We start from the raw sequence: 20,856 nt of genomic DNA, 5'->3' as shown, positions 1-20,856 counted from the left end.
ATGCCAGATAATGTGCTTCTTATTTTCCTGCACAACATTAAGCATTTCCATTAGTGCTGGGCATGCAGGAAAAACTACGGTACTTTGCACGTTATTTTAATACTAAATTTTGAAGTCTTCTACGTGTTCCTGGCTGATGCTGAGATGATACAAACAGGAATGGAAATGGTTTATGAAAACAAATAGTGTCGTTGTTTTAAAAGTTTTTCCTGGAGGTTATAAAATTTCAGTACAGCAGAATATTAGTTACCTTTTTTCTTTTGTTGCGGCTGTGAAGTTTGTTTTGCAGCCGTTCTTTTCATTTTTCTCATGCCTGCTATCTCTCTCACCAGCCCAACAATTCCTCTTTACTCTCCATTTCCTATACAAAAATGCTTCCAAGTGATTGTTTGTGGCCAAACCCATGCTTTTTCCAGGCTCTGGTAAAGGTTTTTCAGTCTCATTATGTAGCTTCTGTGAAGTTCTTGGCATCTTCAAAACTGATTCAGCTCATAGCGGTATCTGTATAGTTTTGACAAATGAGTTTGACCACTCCTGAATAGGGGGATGGGAGGGTGAAAGACTTTATCCCAGTATTGAAAGAAAACGTGAAGCAAACATGCCTCATCTTAAAAATAGCATGGAGCACAAGTGAACTGTCAAATTTGGATCTGTTCTTTCTGAGGGCTTATTTGTAAGTTGTTTGGTCTACTTTTCATTGTCCATGGATATTATACCAGCTAATTCTTGGGGTTTATCCCAGAAAAGGTTCTTTTTGTCTTCCTCTCCATTTGTGGATCCCTTTTCCAAGTGAATATCGTAATTCAGTTATTTGATACACAAGCATTCAGCACAATACAGTCATCCACCAAGACAAACAGGGATACCAACCTCTGTGCAAATACCTCATTATTCATCCTATGGTGCCAGTCACTCTGCAATGGTATAATCATTTAATATCTGATGTCTTAAACGAGGTAAGCGTCCAATAGTTCATGGGTTGCTGGCGTGAATTTGTTATTTTTATCTTTTTGCTTGTAGTTTCATCTTCCACAATGGGCCTTTCCAACTCCTTGGCCTGTGGAGAGGACAGAAAGCTCTTCAGCTAAATCTTTGATGGTCTTATTTGTCCAAATTTGCAGTTCTGTCAAACTCTTGGCTGCAGTTCTACATTTCATATGTGAGGCTGTTATGATCCATTTAAATGCCTGTGGGGATCTCAACAAGCTTTTTGAAAAGATTAATGACTTAGCTGTGGTTTTTATGATAGTGTTTCTAAAGAAAAGCATGCATACCTAATAAGGTTATTTCTACAAGCCAAAATTTGCATTGCTTACCCAAAAGACAAATAGATAAATTTTAACTACAAAACATCTAAAGGTTTGTTCCCCCGTCCCTTTTTTTTTTTCTTTTGTAGATCAGTTTTGCACAAGAAAAGGGTAATAAATACGGGAGAAGGGAAATAAATAAGAAGAGAGTCAGGGTTGAAACAACAGGAAAACATGGGTATGTATATGAAAAATTTTATTTTAGAATCTTACACTATATGAGGTATAAACTTGTTAAAATGCTACTGCATACAATCTTTTTTTCTTTTTTTTGTACATAACCATAAATAGGAGTAACTTAAAGTGATACTTGAACTTTCATAAGGTTTATTCAAGATTTATGGGACTGGCTGGAAACAGATTAACACAATCATTAGCTAAGTTGTCTCTCATAATGCAACCATCATAGAGCAGACTGGAAGAGGAGAGGTTACATACATGCTTCTGCAAAACTATTTAATACTGGGTGATTTTCTAAGTGCAATTGAAACTCATGCGTTGTACTCTTTAGTCTGTGATAGTTAAACATCTGTCAACTACCAATGATGATCTCATCTCACATGCAACAACTGTTCTTGGTCAAAAACTGCCTGATACCTGCTCTGATTTTCAAAACATGACATGTTTACCTAGCTTAAATCTTTTTCATTTATTGTTGAGTGGCCTAGCATGGCAATAGCTCCATTTATGAGTGTTACCATGTTAATAAGATCAGTTTTCTGGCCTTTAATGTCTCTAATTTGCTGTCTCTTCCTTTTGCGCGGTGCTGTTATATATTATTAAAGCTGATCACTTAAACAAGATTTTTGCTTTCCTGACTTTCTTAAGACTCTCAGCAGTTCGAAAAGCTTAAGTGATCGTTTTTATTATCTCTTCTTTTAAGCGCGTTCTAGAGCTGTATTCCTGTAGGGCTATTAGGCAAATTTGAAATTAGAAAATTGAAAATCTGACATAATAGTAAATGGTGAAATAATAATTTTAGAAACCATAATGTTTTGCACTCAGCTTAAGTATCTGAAAATGGTATTAAATCTCTTTTCTCCTAAATTAATGTATGTTAGAAAGAATGCCTCCATTTGTGAGTAAATTAAGAGAAAGTGATCCTGATTATTGAGACATCAGCCAAGGCAAAACAGTGACAACTCTGTTACAGATCTGGCTTTTTTTTCCCCAGGCTGTGTGTCTTTTTTTCTAACTAGATAACCAAATTTTTTTTAGGGTACATAGTCCGTTTTACCAACCTGATTGCTTCGTAAGACAAAATGGAGAAATTACAATATTAGCTATTGAAAATATCTTCCAATATTTGCAGCGTAAATCTGTCAGGAGATAGCATGTTTTCTGAGTCTAGATGCTATACATCTGCTATTTGATTTGCTGCTATAAACACTGGATGCAACGGAGAAGAAGTAACGTGGTTACAGACTCCCTAATGGTATTGCCTGCCGCTTTTCCCGCGTGCCGGCTCTGCCTCGGCTGGACTGTCAGGCGAGCAGGCGTCTGCCTGGAGCAAGAAGCGAGGCGCTGCAGAGCCCTGTGTGCTCCTGAACCCGCTCCACCGAAAGGACAAACCTCCTGGCACCGCATGGTGCCACCTTCTGCAGGGCCAGGGTGGTGCTCAGTATGGAAGACAGGAAGAGAGGCTACGCGGAGCCCTTGCTGCTAGCGCCCGAAGGATTGCACAGGGGCACTGCAAACTGGGCATAGCGCCAGAAAGGTACCTTAATCCCATCAGTGATTTCCCGGCCCTTGTCTCTTGTCCCGCAGGTGGTATCCGGTGGTGATCCGTTGCCTGCCGGTGCGGTGTGACTACCCGCTCTGACGCGGTCTGCAGAAAGCCACCAGGGCTGCTGGCAGCGCGCCGTCTCCTGCTGGCAGACGTGAGAGGGGAGGCTCGCTCCAAAGCCCCTGCCTGGACGTGGGCTGCGGCTTCTTAGACTCCTTCCTCATGGAGGAAGGAGGAGACTACAACATCTTCTGTTGGTAATAAGCATCATTTGTTCAGTGCTACTGTGTCAGATGGACACAATTCTTTTTAGTTAAGGCTGATAGTCTGCTATGTAACTGAGTGATATCTAGGCATGAAGGGAAAACATGAAGCCATATAAAGGGAATAAGTCACAGGTACAAGTAACAGGAAGTAGAAATGTCTTTGTTTCTAGAAAACTTTTACGACTGAGTCGTAGTGAGTAGGTTAGTTGGGTGCTTGGCGCAGGCCTGCCGGTTTTCGAGGCCGCTGGAGTCGGCAGGCAACGGATCACCACCGGATACCACCCGCGGGAAGCGCACGAGCCTCTTCCTTTAGTCAGCTTTGGCCACACATCCTGCTCCAGGGATGCCTGGAGACTGTGACGTCAGCTGTCTTTGTGGCAAAGCAGTTGATGGTTGCGTATGGAAAGGTGCTTTCTAAGAGACAGATGTCTTATTTTAGACTTGCAGGGCTCATGTTACGATAGCCAGGATTCCCTTTCTTTTTCTGTGGCTGGATACGCATAATTTTCTGAGGAAGCATCTCAGCATAGCTTTTAATCTGAGGGCTGAACTGAGTGAAGTCACGAAATTGTGTACTGTTCCTTGAGATGATGCCAGGGTCACAGAGGCTTGAGTATATGGCTGCTCACACGAGTTGTACGTCAGTCTCGGTTTCAGTTATTTCGGATTTGCAGTTTTGTCAAGAGGATTTTCCCCCCTGAAGAACAGTGCTAATTTACCAAAGCAAAAGGAGTGCACCAGACTCACCTCTCAAAGTCTGGGGAGTAAATTAAAAGCCTCATATGTTTAATCTTTTGTATCATTTACCTCTCTAAAGAAGATTTTCCAAAGAAAAGAGAATTTTTTTTCCCTTGTTGATAACTCTTAAAGGTGAGTTGTTTGTTTCTCCTTCAGTGTTACCATGGTGATGAGAGTACTGTTTAGGCCTAGCTAGGCAGGTACTAGATTAGGCTGAAATCATTTATTCTCCTTTTCACCTGCAAAATGCACGGCCACAAGATGAATAGCATCATTTGGAGCACTCACTCCTCTGGCAGGCTGCTGCATGCTCAGCCCCAAGAGTTCACATTAAAACGTGGGTGAAAGTTTTGCAGGCCTAAACTGTACCTGCAAAGGGGAGACTGGCTTTCAAAATACATCTAAAAATACAAATATGCTTCCGTAATCGGTAATCAGACCCAGCAACAACAACAATGAACCCCCCAGCTCTACTCTGTCTGCTCAAGATGAAAACAGAGAGGGGAGAACAGGCAGAGGAAGCTGGATGCCATCTTATTTTAGGGAGGCTGAAAGTGTTACTTACCGCAATGCCTCGTCCGCTCTCGGAGGCAGGGCTCTCCCAGCTGCGCGCCGTTTCCCAGCCTCGGTGCTGGCTCCGAGTCTGATGCAGTTGCCCGGTTGCGCTGTTGGGCTCAGGTGTCTCTCCCCAGCTTTTTGCAGATCCACTTACTATGCTGAGTGCTGCTGCTGGTCTGCCAGGTAGGAGCCGCACCATATGTGCGCCTGTGAAAATCAGCCTAAAAAAGATTTGAAAGGCTATTCAGTTTTTTGCTCTGCTTCAGGGCAATCATCAGCTGTGTGTGCATCAAGCAGGTGCTTGTCTAGCATGCTGTTGAGGACCTCCAGAAGATAGCCAACAGCTACTGCTCTGCTCCAGGTTGGAAACACTCTTACTGTTTTGCCTTTGCCTTTGAACACAGCTTTTAATTTAACCTTCTTCATAATATGCATCTAAGTCATGAACAGTAATCTCCACTTATTATCAAGTAAGTATGTATAGTCTGATTCTTCCAGTGCCCCCCCGAAAAGCAAATATACTTGTACTTCACTCTCATATTGTCTGTGGGATTTGTATTGGTACATTAAAAATGTATTTAGAAGTATATAGACTGGAGTTCCTTATTTAATTAATTGAAAAATTAACTGCTTAAGCACACATTCCTCATAAGCAAAAGTGGAAAAATGTTAACGGATTCCTTCACTGGTTTGTTTTTTTATAGCATATGCAATTCATGGATATTGCTAATACCTGTTATGCAGTAAGTGGATTATCTGATTCCAACTATTTCATTTCAGGTGTCTCACATTTTCTTATTTAGGGTCGTCAACATATCCTTCCATTAATTATTTAACTGTCATTTCGAATCTTTATAGTCAGGCATGCTTCTGCCTACTCAGAGCATAATTAGTCACTGACTTATACAGTGTAAGTGAATAAAAAGTATTTTGCACATTTTAAACAGTTACCTTTTGTTCTGAATTTTTTACCCTGAAAATTGGCCTTCAGTTTCATAGTAAGACACTTCTGCTTTTCAGAATGGGATAACTGAGGTTAGGCAGCTGTTTTCTTATTTTAGATTTTGGATTCCTTTTGAGAACTACATCTCCACTTAATTATTGACCCTTTCTCATCCACCAATTGCAAATTGGCAATACAACAAATAAGACAGTTCTGAATTAATGTACAGTGGTGTGATAAGCTAAATAACGCACACAGACTGTGTCCTCTCCTTGTACCCTTTAGAAGCCCAACGTGCAAAGCTAAGCCTCTTCTTTATCTTTAAATGTAGATTCATAGCTACTCTAGGCCATGTGTTGCACACTACAACCACAGCTCCTTACAACCTCTTTGCTCAATTATTTTCTTCTTAAATCTCATTTACGGATGTTTGTAGTTGGTTGCACTGACAATTTTGGAAAGAATTATATGTCGGAAGTTGGGAGGATGAAAGGCTGAAATCCCCTATTTGGGACAGAGTTAAAGTTTCGTTCTATGTTCCTGGGTTCTACGTGTTACTTTAATACTAGTGATAGGAGAGGGTAAATTCATAACCATATGTTAGCTATGTAGAATATTTGCCCCGATGCAACTTGAAAATGAAAAATAAAACATGGCTATGCTATTTTCCAAACATTTTGAAGACAGTAGGAGCACAGCAAAGTAAATCAACAACTAAGAAAAACATCCTACGCTTAGGGAATCACAGAATCACAGAATCGTTTAGGTTGGAAGGGACCTCTGGAGATCATCTAGTCCCACCTCCCTGCTCAAGCAGGGTCACCTAGAGCATATTGCACAGGATCGCATCCAGACGGGTTTTGAATATCTCCAGCGAAGGAGACTCCACCACCTCTCCGGGCAACCTGTTCCAATGCTCAGTCACCCTCACAGTGAAGAAGTTTTTCCTCAGGTTCAGATGGAACTGCCTGTGGTTCAGTTTGTGCCCGTTGCCTCTTGTCCTGTTGCTGGGCACCACGGAGAAGAGGCTGGCCTCATCCTCTTGACACCCCCCCTTCAGATACTTGTACACATTGATGAGATCGCCTCTCAATCTTCTCTTCTCCAGGCTGAACAGGCCCAGCTCTTGCAGTCTGTCTTCGTAGGAGAGGTGCTCCAGCCCTCACTTCCTCATTAGGAAGCAGGTCAGCTCTATTTTTCAACTTTTAATGGGATTGTAAAGTGAAAGGAGACTTACTTTATGACCTCTATTCATCTTTCTTATCTGAATTTGTTTGCTGTCTTGCAAAGAAAGTTTTGACTCTTTTGGACTGTTAACCTTGATTGTGCAGTAGGAGATAAGTTTCTCCCATTAATAATGCTGTGTTGCTGTTTGCTGACTGTTCATTATAATTTATAAGCAGTTGTGAAAGCACAAAAAGGAAGTAGGTGAATCCCCCCAAAACAGAAACAACTCTGTTGTATTGCAAGCGAGAAGATGTAAAATGTCCCGGTTCCCCTCACAAAAATCTCCTCAGTTTTGATTGCTAGTGAGATGGTTTCCAAGTGTTTTATAGCACAGAATTGCCATAGCACCTGAGTAGTTCTTTACCATAGATGTTTAAAGCAGAGTAGAAGGGCAGAACCATATGGTTTGGGTTGGGATTCACTGTACAGTGTTTTTCTTCTCAGGCAAGTGGTGGGGAACTTCCTTCTCTATGGACCTATTTGCTGCTGCTTTCAAGCGAGCAGGATCTATATCAGCATAGGGAGAACTCAGCATTCGTCACCTCTAGAGACTGCTTTGTAGAAACTTCTGTGGACACGAGCCAAGAAGTATTTACATGAGAGAATCAGCAGGGATGCTTCTTGTGCAGAGTTTTAGAAGGTGTTAGTGAAGCCCAGGCTGTCTCCATAGCTTTAGTAACAATCAATCATCTGTGAAAATAATTAGGTGGTTTAAGCTTCCTGTTTAGCACAAAACAGTCAAAATTCCAAATACATTCAGTGAGACTTTGTCCTACTCGAGGCTCAAAATACTTTCTCAGAATCTTGCAGAGCTAGCAGAGAAGGAAAGCCATATCTCATTATTGTGTTAAAAAAAAAGCTTTTTATAGCCATCTGAAATGAACATTTTATGTTAAGATATTGTTCAATATTTCTTTCGAGATGTTTCTAAAAATGTTGTACGAGAAGTCAGACTCATCATTATGGGAGTGAAGAGTACTTGTCTTCAGAGAACTGTATGGGCGGGAGAAAAAAGATTATTAGATTTTTTGTTTACATACTTGACAGTATTAATCCAGAAGCGCATTTTAGCTCAGGCTTATTTTTGGTTTATGAGTGTCTGCTAAATTAACTGGGACTGAGATTGTGTTTAAAATCTAAATTTACCTTCCAGTGTTTTACTGAGCAGTGCTAATTAATTTAATACCTTTTATAATTTTATGCTTTATATATTTTTTCCTATATACGTGTGCAAAAAGGCATGTGCTACATATGAGTTAATTCTGTAATTGAAATGATGACTCTCCTAAGTTGCTTTTTTTCTGCACTTTCTTACATTTATGGGATGGTGAGTTTTTTGTTTCTTTAGAGGAATCAAAATTTAAAAATAGAATATGTATCTTAGAGCATATGGTTAGCTCTTAACCTCTGTGATTTAAGATATGTGAAGGTAAATATGGTAATTATTATCGAGCTGCCCACAGCTTTATCTGTGAAACTATGTGATCATTCCAAACAATTATTTCTAAATGCAGATAGTACTCCAAATGTGAAAAGATATTGAGGCCCAATGCGGATACTTCACATGAGGATAGTGCGAGTCACTCAGGGGCTTAGTTTCTGTAGGAGGTAGCAGCACAGGACCTGCAGGCAGGGTGCAGTGGTCCAATGTGTATCTGGGAAAAGAATCCGGTGCTTCGAAGTCTCACACTAGTGTTGCTGTTTGGAAGACTACATTGTTCTCTGGCTTTAATTAACCGTTAGGTGTGTATTTTGACTGCAAATATTCATGATCAGACGTTACAACTATTCCAGGGTCCCTAATGTGTTTCTTAATAATGTTTGTTTTACTATAAAGCTTTCCTTAAATATGCAAGAAGAGAGAAAATTATGTTAGGACACGTGAAGTGAAGATTTTCCACTTTCTTTATTCCCAGATGATTAAGTCTTGCTTTGAATAATGTCATAAAGAAATAACTCCATCAGCAGAGAAAGGCTAAATTTTTTTTCCAAATTGTTATGCTTGAAATACAAATAACAAAATGACACTTCCACAAGTATGTGCACATTTCCCTAATTTGTTCATTTGTCCTCATGCTGATCATGAGTCTTCCTTCATGAAGGAATATTCTTTTATTAATGCACTCCTAGAGAGTTGCTATTTGTGTGGCTTTCCAAATATCTTTTTTTTTTTTTTCTGCAAGGAAAGTCAGTGGACCCTCTGCCAGTAACCTCTATCATATCGTTCTAAAGTTTCCTAAAGTTAGAGTCAGCAAAACAGCGGAGAACAAACGCTGTTGTGAAGTGTCTCTTGTGAAACTGCCAGCCCTTCAAGGCTTTCGCGTGCTCCATGAATTAAATGGGATGAGCAGTAAGTAATCAGGACTGCGAAGAAGGGCTAACGTTAAAGCAGCACCATTTGTGCCACCCATGCTAGAAGTCTGAGTATCCATTTCATTCCCCGAACCTTACTTCAATGGTGCAACTGCTTTCCCACAGAATATGGCTGTGACTGGACACTTCACCGATCAGTTTGCTTTCTTGGTGCTATTTGCAAAATCTGCTTGTCTCTTTTGAAATTTAAAACCATTTGGTCACAACTAGAAACAACTTGACCTTGCAAAACTTTACTAACACAAATATTCTCAATATCATAAGCAGAGCTATTTGTGTGTATAGTCATCCCTCATATGAGTAGAAACACGCAAGACTGACCTTTAAAACATGCTCTCTGCGCCGTCATAACTTCAGAAAAAGAACAGTTTTTTTTCTTGCTTTTAATTTAGGTGGCAAAGCTAGCAATTAATTTATAGTATGAATTAATTGCTTTTCCTATTTTGAAAAACAGATCTTAATAACTACCTTGTTTTATTTTGACAAGATACTATTTTGAATACAGAGTATGTGCTTTTTCATAGGAAATTTAGTGAAGCTCTTTAATACTGTGAATGGATTTACTGTGTATCAGCAGCACCCGCATTAACCCAGCAGACTGAAACAGCTCCATCCCTTGACTCAGCGGGCTGTGAAATAAAAACCTTCTCTCTATAAGCGTTGACACAGGAGACCACAGTGGACTGAAACTCCCATGATGAGTTATTAAGTGAATAATACTCTAATAAGCCCTTTTTTAGGCCCTGACATGACAGATGTATGGTACCAGCGAAACAGAATGAAGCCTCATTTCTTCCAGAGTTCTTCAGTTTAATGCATGTTTGATAGTTGCAATAGTTACGTTTAGAGGTCGTTTCAATGATGTCCAAGCTTCAGATGAAATTTTCAAAAATGCCTTTTTTACTTAGGGGACTAAATGTAGTTTTCAGTAGACGTTTGGAGGACAGACACATATCCTCATTGCAAATAGCTTGAGCGGGTTTTACATATTACACCCTTCCCCCAGCTAATAGTTACTGTCTCTCTGCAGGGCTAGAGTAGAGCCGGGGAATGGATTGGATGAGCACTATTCACACTTCAGTGCACAATCGTCTTAATTAAAACTGCCAGGGAGGGTGGTTTGAGTGGCTGACTTTGCACTGTAGAGGATTAGGGAGTAATGTGTGTCCAATCCTTCTGGCTGAGCCCTGGGAGCGATAGTCCCCAGCTACTGAAAAGTGTTTTCTTCATCTGCCTTACGCAGACCCAGAAGAAGATGCTTTTCTATGCCCCCTAGAAATAAGAAGTCAAACATGTGCTGACTTTTGAAAATATTATCTTTTCATTTAACTCTGAACTAAAGCTCCTAACGCTTGATTCAGCTGTGTCTCTGATCCCATTCAAATCCTACCTCTCTTTGCTGGAGTGCTAACGTGTCTGAGCGTAACAATGTGCATGTAAATGATGCAGGTTGTGCTTGATGCAAAGTACGTTTCAGTGTAGATGCCAAGCGTTTCTCAGTCACTGTAGTGCGCAGCATTGATGCGTGAAGGCAGGCGCGACTCTTGCTGGGAAGGTTAATGCTTGCCTCCTCCTGCACCAATCTGGTCACTCTGGGTCAGACCGCTCACTGTGATGGACTTAAGGCCCCTAAAATGGTGTCTGAATTCAAGCAGTTGATGAGAGATGTGGACAGCCTGTTGTTCCTGAGCAGTCAATGGAGAGAAGCCATTAGGCACTCAGGAGGGCCCGTGTGCGTCATCTCTCTAGAGATCACTAGATGACTCAGAATTTCTTCCGGGATCATGGGTTACGACCCTGTTGTCAGAGGCTTTCCTTGATACACATTTCCCATGGCTCTGGCTATCTTTGTTATTCCTTGTTGTTGCCTGACTCCTATTGGGAAGTGCAGGGAGAGTTGCCACTAGAAGGCTGTACAGTTCCTTCTACCCTCCTGAGAGGGTGGATCCAGTGTACTATAATATAAAATTTGTCCAGTGAATTTCATTTGCAAGGCTGGGTATCCCTGAAGAAACCAAATCTTTCAAAACCAGATTTTCACGTTTCAGCTTCAAGATTGCATCACGGCCTTCATGTTTTAGACTGGTCAGTTAGAAATAGGTATAAGCGTAGGTGGGGTGAGACCTTTACTGCTGCACTGTGATTCTTGCTCTGTATCCAAAATAAGGCTACGAGGACATATGACAGCAGAAGTCCATGTAGTTTTGCTTCTTGTGACCTTCAGTTTTTTGCTCTTGACTTGTTTTCATTTTGATGGGACTGTCTTACAATCACAGTGCCACAGCCATGTGTCCAGTTCTCGAGATCCCATAAAGGAGCTGCTGGGAGAAGGCACTCACCCCAGTTTCTCTGAGGTCCATTTCTGCTAATCTGCCTTTTGGGGTTGGTTGTACCCCGTGCAGCCAGTGCTTCACAGAGCTTTGCTCTGTACAGAGGAGGCTGTAGGAAGGAGCCTTACTGTGTGCATACGCCACAGCTATGCGCCCCACTAGAGCTCGTGGGCAAGTCTCCTCCCACCAGATGTGCCAGAGGTGCTTGGGGGATGTGGAACAATGGAGGATCACACCATGCTCACCTCGCCTTGCCCCTGGAAATACACAGTAGTCAAAGTCCATCTCTGTGCAGCCTTATCTCTTGCTTTATTAAAAAAAAAAATGTCTTCAGCAACCGTAGGGCTCCCAAAGGCAAAATCTCTTTACTCCAGATATGGTTATGAGATGAAATAGTGCAGAAAGCTGGCCACAAGAGACGATGGAGCTGGGGTTTTTTTGCGTTAGTGGATGCAGCAGGAAAGTGACCGCTCAGCTGTACGCCTGCTGCTAATCTCCTACCCTAGGGATAATTGTTTATAATTAGTTGAAAGAGGAAAAGAGATCTCACTATGTCCTTGTCAATAAAGAAGATACATTTAGAGAAATTTTCAGAAGGATGCTGTGATTATGAGGATTTTGCTGTGAGCCAAGTTTAGCTATACATAGTTAAAAAATAATAAGAAACTTCATGAGGTAGCCCAGATGAATATCTCTAGAGAGAGATGATTGCTGATTGCTAATTTCTCCACTCCCTTGCCATACCCATGGAGGCTACAGCCTTATAAAAAGGGAGACTAGTAGATAAAGAGTCAGCTTGCTGTGGAGAGTGGAGATTATTTTATTAATTTAAAAGTTATGTCTTAAATTTTATCTGCTGAAAATTGAATGAATCAATCCATGATGCACTGGAGTATTAATAAACTTTCAATTAAATTTTTTATTCAGTTATTCTTTCCATTGCCAGCTAGAAGGAACCCCTTTCATAATCAGTTGTAATCGTTGGACCCCAATTGCCATATTATAATGTGATGATAATATAATGCACATTCTGCAAAATATCCATAATTATGTATTTGTGTGAGGCTCCATAATGGCTCCTCTAGTATTATACAGTTTTAAAATCTTTATTTAAATCTTTATTTATATGCAGGTTATTTCTGAGCATTCACATCATTCTAACACTAATTTGTATTTAATATCATACTGTGCCTGCTTTTGATTATATTTTGTAATAAGATGTGGCAGAATTAGTTATCAGATGATCATTTAATTTGCATAATGAGCTAATTGAATCTTCTGAATTTGGAAGTAATCATTTCGGAACCTTGTTTCTGACAACCAGTGTACCAAATACCAGGGGCAAACACCGTGCAAAAGGAAGTGTTTCCAGGAGTGTAGGGCGGCTGGAATTTAAACTTTTCAAACGCCTTCTTCAGTAGATTCCTATGTTGGTTGTGAAGTTAAATCAAGATATTTAACAGGTGGCATATAGTGGTAACAAATTCCAGAATATACATTTTAACCTCAGCATCAAAAAGTTAGCCTTTCCCAAAGACTTGCCCTAACCAACCAGTGTCCCTAATTTGAAAGTGAACTTTGTGTCTGTATGAATTGCATTATATATATATGTCTGTGTGTGTGTACGTATTACGTATGTTTGTATATATTAAATTATATATGTATATATATGCATGTTGCATTTATTACGTGCGTGTATGCATTTAATCTCTCAAAGAGTAAACTTAGCAACATTGCAAATTCTTAGGCAGGGTGAGATTTCTGATGTATAATAGTTGATTTTAGTTGATTTTATACTCTGACATTTTTTTCCACCTCTCTCTGAAGTTTGAGAAATAGTTTCTCGTAGCTCACTTATTAATTACAGGGGGCCAATCTCATCCAGAAGTAATTTATATATCCTGGCAGTCATTTGAATAGCCAGTATATCCTCCCTGCTGCTGGCTCTAAAGCCACTGCAAAGAGCTGTGGTGACAAAGGGTAACCCTATTTACTGTACTTGTATCATTTGCTACACAAATTGACTAATATGAGAAAAATAATATTTGTCTGCAAGCCTAGTATGCCTGCATAGTTCACCTAGTATGCCTGCATAGTTCACCTTTAAATAACCATTCTACTCAAAGTCAGGCGCTGGCAGAATCTAACTCGTAATGCTGCTTGTTGTTTCTTTGGGTTTGATTTTGTGTTGTTTTTCTTTTCAGTGTTATTACATACGTTTTAGGAGGCTTCATGTTCAAGGAGTAGGTTGTAACTGGGCAATGAAATTAGGGGAAACTAACCCCCTCAGAAAAGTCCCACAGGATGAGCCACTGAAGCCTCCAAATGAAGCATTTCAAAGAGGAACCAGAGTTTTAGTGGCACAGAGAGAGTTTTGCAGGGTCCTTCATGCTGAAAGAAATGTTGGCTTTTTCCTGAGTATGAAGTCAAACGTTAGGTACTTTGGCCATCATGGTCTTTACATGTCAGAGCAGTCAGGGAGTATTTATTTATTTATTTTTGTAATGAGTGAGTGAAGTGAAACAACTTAATGAATTTAGTGTATGAAATCACAGTGTTGGACTAAGGAACAACCCCCAAGCTTCAGCGAAATTCTTTCTTATTTCATAACTCTTCAGGTAATTTTTCCTTTTGACTTTTTCTCTTCAAACTTGTACGGAACTGCAGACTGATATTAAAATTCTGAGTTGTATAAGTTGTATTTTTGTGCATGCACTAAAAAGATGAGTTTCCTTTCTGAAAGGTATAATATAAGATTACTTTCATTGCCACTTTTTTCCAATATTCTTCATTCAGTGCTGCATCCTTGTCCATAATTATTTTAATTCAATACAGTAGATTTTGAGCAGCTCAGACACTTTGATAGCTTTAAAAAGATCCTTATGGGATCGTTTTTTAAAAAGTTCCATATGGGAACTTCATATTAAGTTTAAAATTTGAGTAAAGATTTTCCATTTCAGAAGGGAAAGAAACCTCCAAGCCTGAGGAAACTCTCTCTGCATCCCAGTTTTGGCTTTTGTGGTCCCTCGAAGCATGAGGCACAGCAACAGTAAAACACCAACTCTGAAGTCTGCATACTTCAATGGGAGTTTTTTCAGTGACGTGCACTCTAAACTGAGCTTGGGTTAGGGGAGGAAATGCAGGAGGAAAGGAGTTCTTACCATGCGTTTTTATATAATTACTTGAGTTGTCCAAGAAAGGAAATTAGGCTTCAGGGACATCCTTCCTATTGAACGGAGTGTGATTTGAAAGGGTGTTTCAGACCCATTTCACTTTGAATTTTGCACTGTATGATCCGGTTTGGTCTGTCATGTGCAGTTACAGGACCATTGTGGCAACATATGGAACGTTATTTTAACGTCCACATAAGTGGACATGCTTTTCAATCAATTTTTTCAATCACAATTTAAAAAATGCTTTTAATGCTTTAAATATTTACTAAACCTAGAGTAGCATGTGTAGCTTTTGCTGTATTTGTATCGTAGCTCATGGATTGAAGTCTAGTTCTAAACAGGTAAGAATTAACAAAATACAAGACTGCACTGTTTATCTATTACATGCAATATTATAGCCACTCACATTTAAGTGAAGTTGTACTGAGGATCATCTGTCCTAATGTGTAAGGATAGAACAGTTCCTGTGAATATTCCTCTAAGCTAATCTCAAGGAGCTGGATCAATGATTTCTACACAAGAAAAATCACTGAGGGCTTAGGGAGGAATCAGAATTCACTGCTATTCCCTCCGTGTTATTATCTCAAGGTGTCCTTGTCAGAATGTGTGCGAAATAGAAAGGGCAAAGGGTTTATTCTCCTGATTGAAGTCCCTCAGATCCCTTTAAGTTTTCATTGAGATACTGTCTCTCTCTGCTATATCTGGAAGTCACTGATGTGACGCGATGGAACCAAGTTTCTGTTATGCAGTGGAAAAGTACAGCTAGCAAATGCTCCCTCCTGAAAATTAAATCCCTGACTGTGCAAGGTGAATTCAAAAAATGTAATCTAGTGGTTATGGTGCTGCATTAGGATTTGGAAAATGGCGTTTCACTGGTCAGCTATGTGTTCCTGTGAAAGTGGCTTTGGGTCAGACTCTTAAATGTGTGTGAGTCTAGTTCTTGCTAACATTGGTAGAATTTATGCATGTAAGATTCAGATTCTCAGAACCATTTAGGCTTATTTTGTTGTCAGGTAAATCAAAATAATAGGATGCTATTCTGCTAGGAATAATTCTGCTGTTACCCTTGGAGAGGTATTATGAGCACAAATACATTCAACTAGATCAACACAAACACAAATCAATTTGGGTAGGATACATATGCAAATAGCTGTTAGATGATGATGTCTTTAATGGTTGAAAGCACAGCAAACCTTTAGTAGCCAAATTTGATAGGTTTCTTCACTTAAAATATGTCTAAGACAAAACGTTCGTTTGAACTGGAGTTTTTTATGTTCAGTTTTATTTCAAAATGGATTATGTGTTTGGAGTAGCAGAGTGTCAAAGAGGGTGCTGTCATGTTGCTAAGTGTGTGCACCTTGCAAAATGTCAGGTTTGCAAGAAAAGGGACCGTATAGACCAATTCATTCAAAAAAGGTAGGAATGCCCTTGAAATAAAAGTCTGAGATTGTTACTGGAAATTGGCTGTTATGAGAAAGATGTCATCTGTTTTTGAGGGTTTTGCTTTTTGGGTTCTAGTGGTAGCTAGCTACAGATGAACTGAGCAATATCGGGCTGTGTGTAAAGCATCTAGTTCTAGTGCGTAGGTTAAGCACCTTGACTAGGTGTCTGTGTTGAATGACAGGACGTGAAAGCATCTGTAATTACTTTGAATTGCTCTATGTCCTTCCCTTTTTTTCGCTCGGAAGCCAGAGTTATCACAACATGGGAGTTCCATGCAGCCGGTGTGCAAATGTTTAAACGTTTCCTGCTGGATAGAAGAAGGCCTTGGCGTCTTTTGGGAAGTCTCTGGCCACAGTGGATCCCTAGAGCAGTGTGAAAGCTAGAAGAGGTTTGGAAAGTTTAAATAAACATCTAGCCTTAAGAATTAAGTATTGAAACTGAAGTTACAAATCTCTGTGCATTCGTTAGTGGTTTGTACTTGTTAGCATTTAGTCATGCCAGCGTTCAAATTAAGGATGTTTTGTCACAAGAGAAACTTGCAGTCTGAGAACATGATCCCGAGGAAGTGAAGCATGACTGAAAAGCTGCTGGACAGATTATTGGCTGATGTTGTGCAAGAGGAAGTCTCTAACCTGAGAGTTCACAATCAATACAGACAGTCTGTCCCTGGCTGGGACTGGGAGACTGAAAGCTTCTGGACCATAGCTGGTGGTGGGAGTTGCGGCCTAAAAGCTACAGCTGAAGATTTCTTTACTAAGGCCATGGATTTTGATCTTGAGACATAGAAGCTAAAATAAATCTCAGGATGTGTAATCAGGTCAAGAATACAAGCCTGCTGAATATCTGAATCATATCTGTAGGAACCAGCTGATGGTGATGGATGGTTATATGCTCTCTCTGTGGGACCTAAAACACAGTACCCTGAGACGAGTTGCCTAAATTCTCCCCTGCCACATGCACACACTGCACAGAAAATTGAGTACCAGCCATGTCAGTGTTTGCTTTGTGGTCTGTAACAAAGTTGTTCTACTGAAAATTATTCTACCATAGTCTCAAAAAGATGGAGGCGTGGAGAAATCCTGTTCTTGTTCGTTTTCTCTACTTGATTGGAAAGCATTTGGGAGAGTGGTGAGCGAAGCAAAGACAACTGCAAATATTTTAGGCCAAGGCAGCGTAGTGGAAATCTGCAATTTCCACGTAAAAACACGTTTTAGCCATGTGCACAGATAAGCTACTCCATTTGTTACTGGAAGGGTAGATGGGCCAGTGAATAAAACAGCTACTAAATTTCAAGGCTGCTCTCTAAAAAGCTTGTTTGTCTTAATACTTTTGAAGCGTTATGTTTCTTTTGAATGTAGCTGCCATGGGGCGGCAAATGGTGAAAGTTCTTAGGCTCGGGTGTACAACAAGACATAGGTTTAAAAATCTGCAATGAATCAGCTGAGCTTTCTTAACTAACTAGGAGCTTGCTATCAGTCTGCAGGAATTACAAGGTAAGGAGAAGCAGCTTAATCATCGAAAAAGGTTAAGCTAAACTGCATTTATTACAGGTACGGCAGCTAGGAACATGCACCACAGAGCTGTCTGTCTCAGGTGATGTTGACCACAATAAATTGATTCTGTGATCAATAGCAAGTGCCCATTTCCTCTATAAGAAGGTCACTGCTAGTCCCAATACACACCGGAACATAAAATATACTTATACACATAAAACGTTGCTGCTGACCTCATAATCTCACGTATCAAGAAATCAATGCCAGGTTCATTGATTTGGAAATTGTTCTGTTTTACCATTTCCTGGGGTCACTGTGAAAGCTTTGTGTAAATAAAAGATGATGTTCTGTATATAATTTATTTCATGTGAATTATTACAGTCAATATAGCTTAGAGTCAAAGAGCCCATAAACGACAATACATTTTTTAAACTGATCCTTCAGTACAGAACACGGTACATCTGTAGATCACTTTCAAGCTGCTGAAATACAAATCTCTCTGCAGACCAAACAGCAGTAGCACTATCACTCACATGAATGCATCTTTCCAGACATGCTGAAGAGCTAATGTGCAGGGAATTAAACAATAAATACAGACAAAGCAATCTTTCACATCATTAGTAATAGATATTTTCTGTTGTTTTGCCATTTCAGTCAAATTGCGAGCCTGCATAATTAGCTAGGCATTTACACAGATATGAAGTAACCAGAATAAATTAGGTGAAGAAACAAAAATGCAAAAGGAACATGCTTGATTTGCATAATATCCCTGCTCATAGCTTGGCTAATTTACTGTGGTAAATTAGATGATAAACATATTATATTGATTTCTTATGTTCTAGAGATTTTTCTTCCAGAGTTTTTCTAAACGTGTCCTGCAGCAAACAAGAATATTTAAGAACATGGTGCAGCACTATAATCTTTCCAGTTACTAGTATTTATCATTTATATTGTAGCGTCACCTATGGCTGGCCCACTGATGCATGCGCAGCTGCAGGGAATGTTTTTCAAGCTCAACACCTAACTAAAATATAAAAGCTATGGAGAATCTTCAGTTTTATGAAAATTGAAATGTTTTGGTTTGTGTCAAATAAGATGTTGTAACCACTTACTTATATTTTTATTTATCATCAGCCTTCTTCTTTGGAAAGATACTATCTTGTTTTACACTTGCAGAAAAGGAGTAGACAGCCTGTATTGTGACCAGCTGCCTCCAGAAAGTCATGCTCAGACCGGTTCAACTTCTGTAATAATCTACAGCAGTCTCAGTTTTCTCCATAGTGAACTATGTTCACTTTAGTTGAGTTTAAATGTTTTTAAATAGTTTTTTTTGTTTTGGGGCTTGGACTCAGAAGATTCATATTTATGTCCCTGAGACAGTTGTTCCTCCTTTCCAGGCTGTATGTAAAATAGCAGTAAAGGTTGTTCTGCTTTTTAGAATAAATTCTCTGTGGTGCCGGTGACTTTTTCCTATGGATATTCATGGAGCTTAGCATACCCATGCTCCAGGTTCACCTGGACTTACTTTATGCAACTTAATGCAAATAAGCAGCAGGAGTGATCCCGGTTGTTTTGTTTTTCTCTGTAATTTTTTTCCCATCTGACAGTGCAGAGAGTATTATTTTGGGGGCACAATGTGGCACAGCTCAGCGGCAGCCACTTCAGAAGTGTGTTCTTCAGTGCTGACATATCCTTAGGTGAAGTAAGGTAATTCCTTCTGAGAAGGGTCTGCAGGCTTTACCTCATCTTCCGGAGGGATTGAGACTGGTATTAATTTTTGTGGAATAAAGGGACAATGACTGCAGTATTTTTCTAAGAAGCGTTTCCACTGAAACTATTGCAACTAATGAGTGCAAATTGGGTTTCCAACTCGTAATTAAATGTCCAGTGAACTAGAATAACAAAACAACAACTAAAGATGACACAGGTTTGGGGATTTTTGTTTATTCATTTTCTTGGAGTTAATGTTAACATGAGACTTCTTTCTGTTACAGAACAGTTGTCCACAAAAATTGATTCATTCACATTTTCACTGATTGTTGGGGAGGGCTAGATGAACACATTAATAACGCTGAAATCATAGATTCATTTGCAGCCCACTGAGTTTAACCGACAGTGTTACATTTATGCCCTAGCAATTTGTTTAATAATGTTTTCCCATCTTGAAACATATTGTATCATCCCAAATCATCTGTTTGAAATGGCTGCTTCAGTTGCTCATCTGGCTCTTGCTAGTGTAATTTAACATTTTCATTAGCTCAGTAAAAGAAAGAATTTAGGGTCTTTTATATTTCAAAGGCATACTATGTGCCCTGGTGGGAATCAGGTAGGAATTACTATTGTTTAATGAATACTTTACAGATCCTGTAAAGTAATTATATAGTGTAATTAAATTATTTGAAATTCAGTTTCTAACTTTGCTTCTTGAACAGACTTAATTTGCTTTTGAGTGGGGAATAACTTACTTTCAGTTAAATCCTCTGTAGGCGGAGTAGAGAATTTGTCATCTGAACACACATGGCTGGGGAAAACAGGAGCAGGAAAAACAAAAGATTTCTTTATTTTGATCTGTTCTCCATTTGAAGGCTTGTGTTCAGCATGGAGAAGTCATGTAATTGCTATCAACTACTTACTGAATTAGCTTATTTAAAATATCTTTCAATAAATACGTTATACATTTGTTAATAACGGACTTGTAAGTGAAATAATATTCATCCTGAGTTTCTCAATGGGAGTTTCCATGTACTATAGTAATGCATGCAAATCCTCCTATAGAAATTGTTCTTCAAAATACAACACATACAGGAATTCAAATCTAAACCAAATATAGGAAAGTCCTACTCAATTAACTCTTCCTGAGGCAAACTGCCATGGGACTCGGTGAGCGTGTTATTAATGTAGCAGGTGTGCTTTGTGACATTTCTGGCCTTTTATTCACTCCCTTTTTGGAAGAATCTAAGCTGTGACTTCAAGAATTCACAACTTGCCTAATCTTTTGTTCAGTCATTTGTTAGAAAAAGGAAAGGATTTCTGTGTTGCAGTAAGTCAGGATTTTTTCTGCTAGCTAGCAGGCCTTCCCATGGACATCAATCTTCTCTTCTTCTAACTTCACTACTGTTCCTTAAAGACCTCGTTTCTACCTCAGAACACAGAATCACAGAATCACAGAATCGTTTAGGTTGCAAGGGACCTCTGGAGATCATCTAGTCCAACCTCCCTGCTCAAGCAGGGTCACCTAGAGCATATTGCCCAGGATCACATCCGGACGGGTTTTGAATA

At 39.6% G+C, this 20,856-nt stretch overlaps 1 long non-coding RNA gene across 2 annotated transcripts in view; it reads left to right on the top strand.

The window, feature by feature from the left end:
• Positions 1–2,824: 2,824 nt before the first annotated feature.
• The window catches only part of LOC138068763 (uncharacterized), a 244,970-nt gene continuing 226,938 nt past the window's right edge, over positions 2,825–20,856 (top strand). For both annotated transcript variants that reach the window (XR_011143513.1, XR_011143512.1), the window contains exon 1: positions 2,825–3,024. This is a non-coding gene — a long non-coding RNA (uncharacterized lncRNA). The remainder of the gene's footprint in view (positions 3,025–20,856) is intronic.

This window comes from Struthio camelus, chromosome 11, assembly GCF_040807025.1.
Source record: "Struthio camelus isolate bStrCam1 chromosome 11, bStrCam1.hap1, whole genome shotgun sequence".
Classification (NCBI taxonomy): Eukaryota; Metazoa; Chordata; class Aves; order Struthioniformes; family Struthionidae; genus Struthio; species Struthio camelus.
This window is presented reverse-complemented; position numbering and strand designations above follow the sequence as displayed.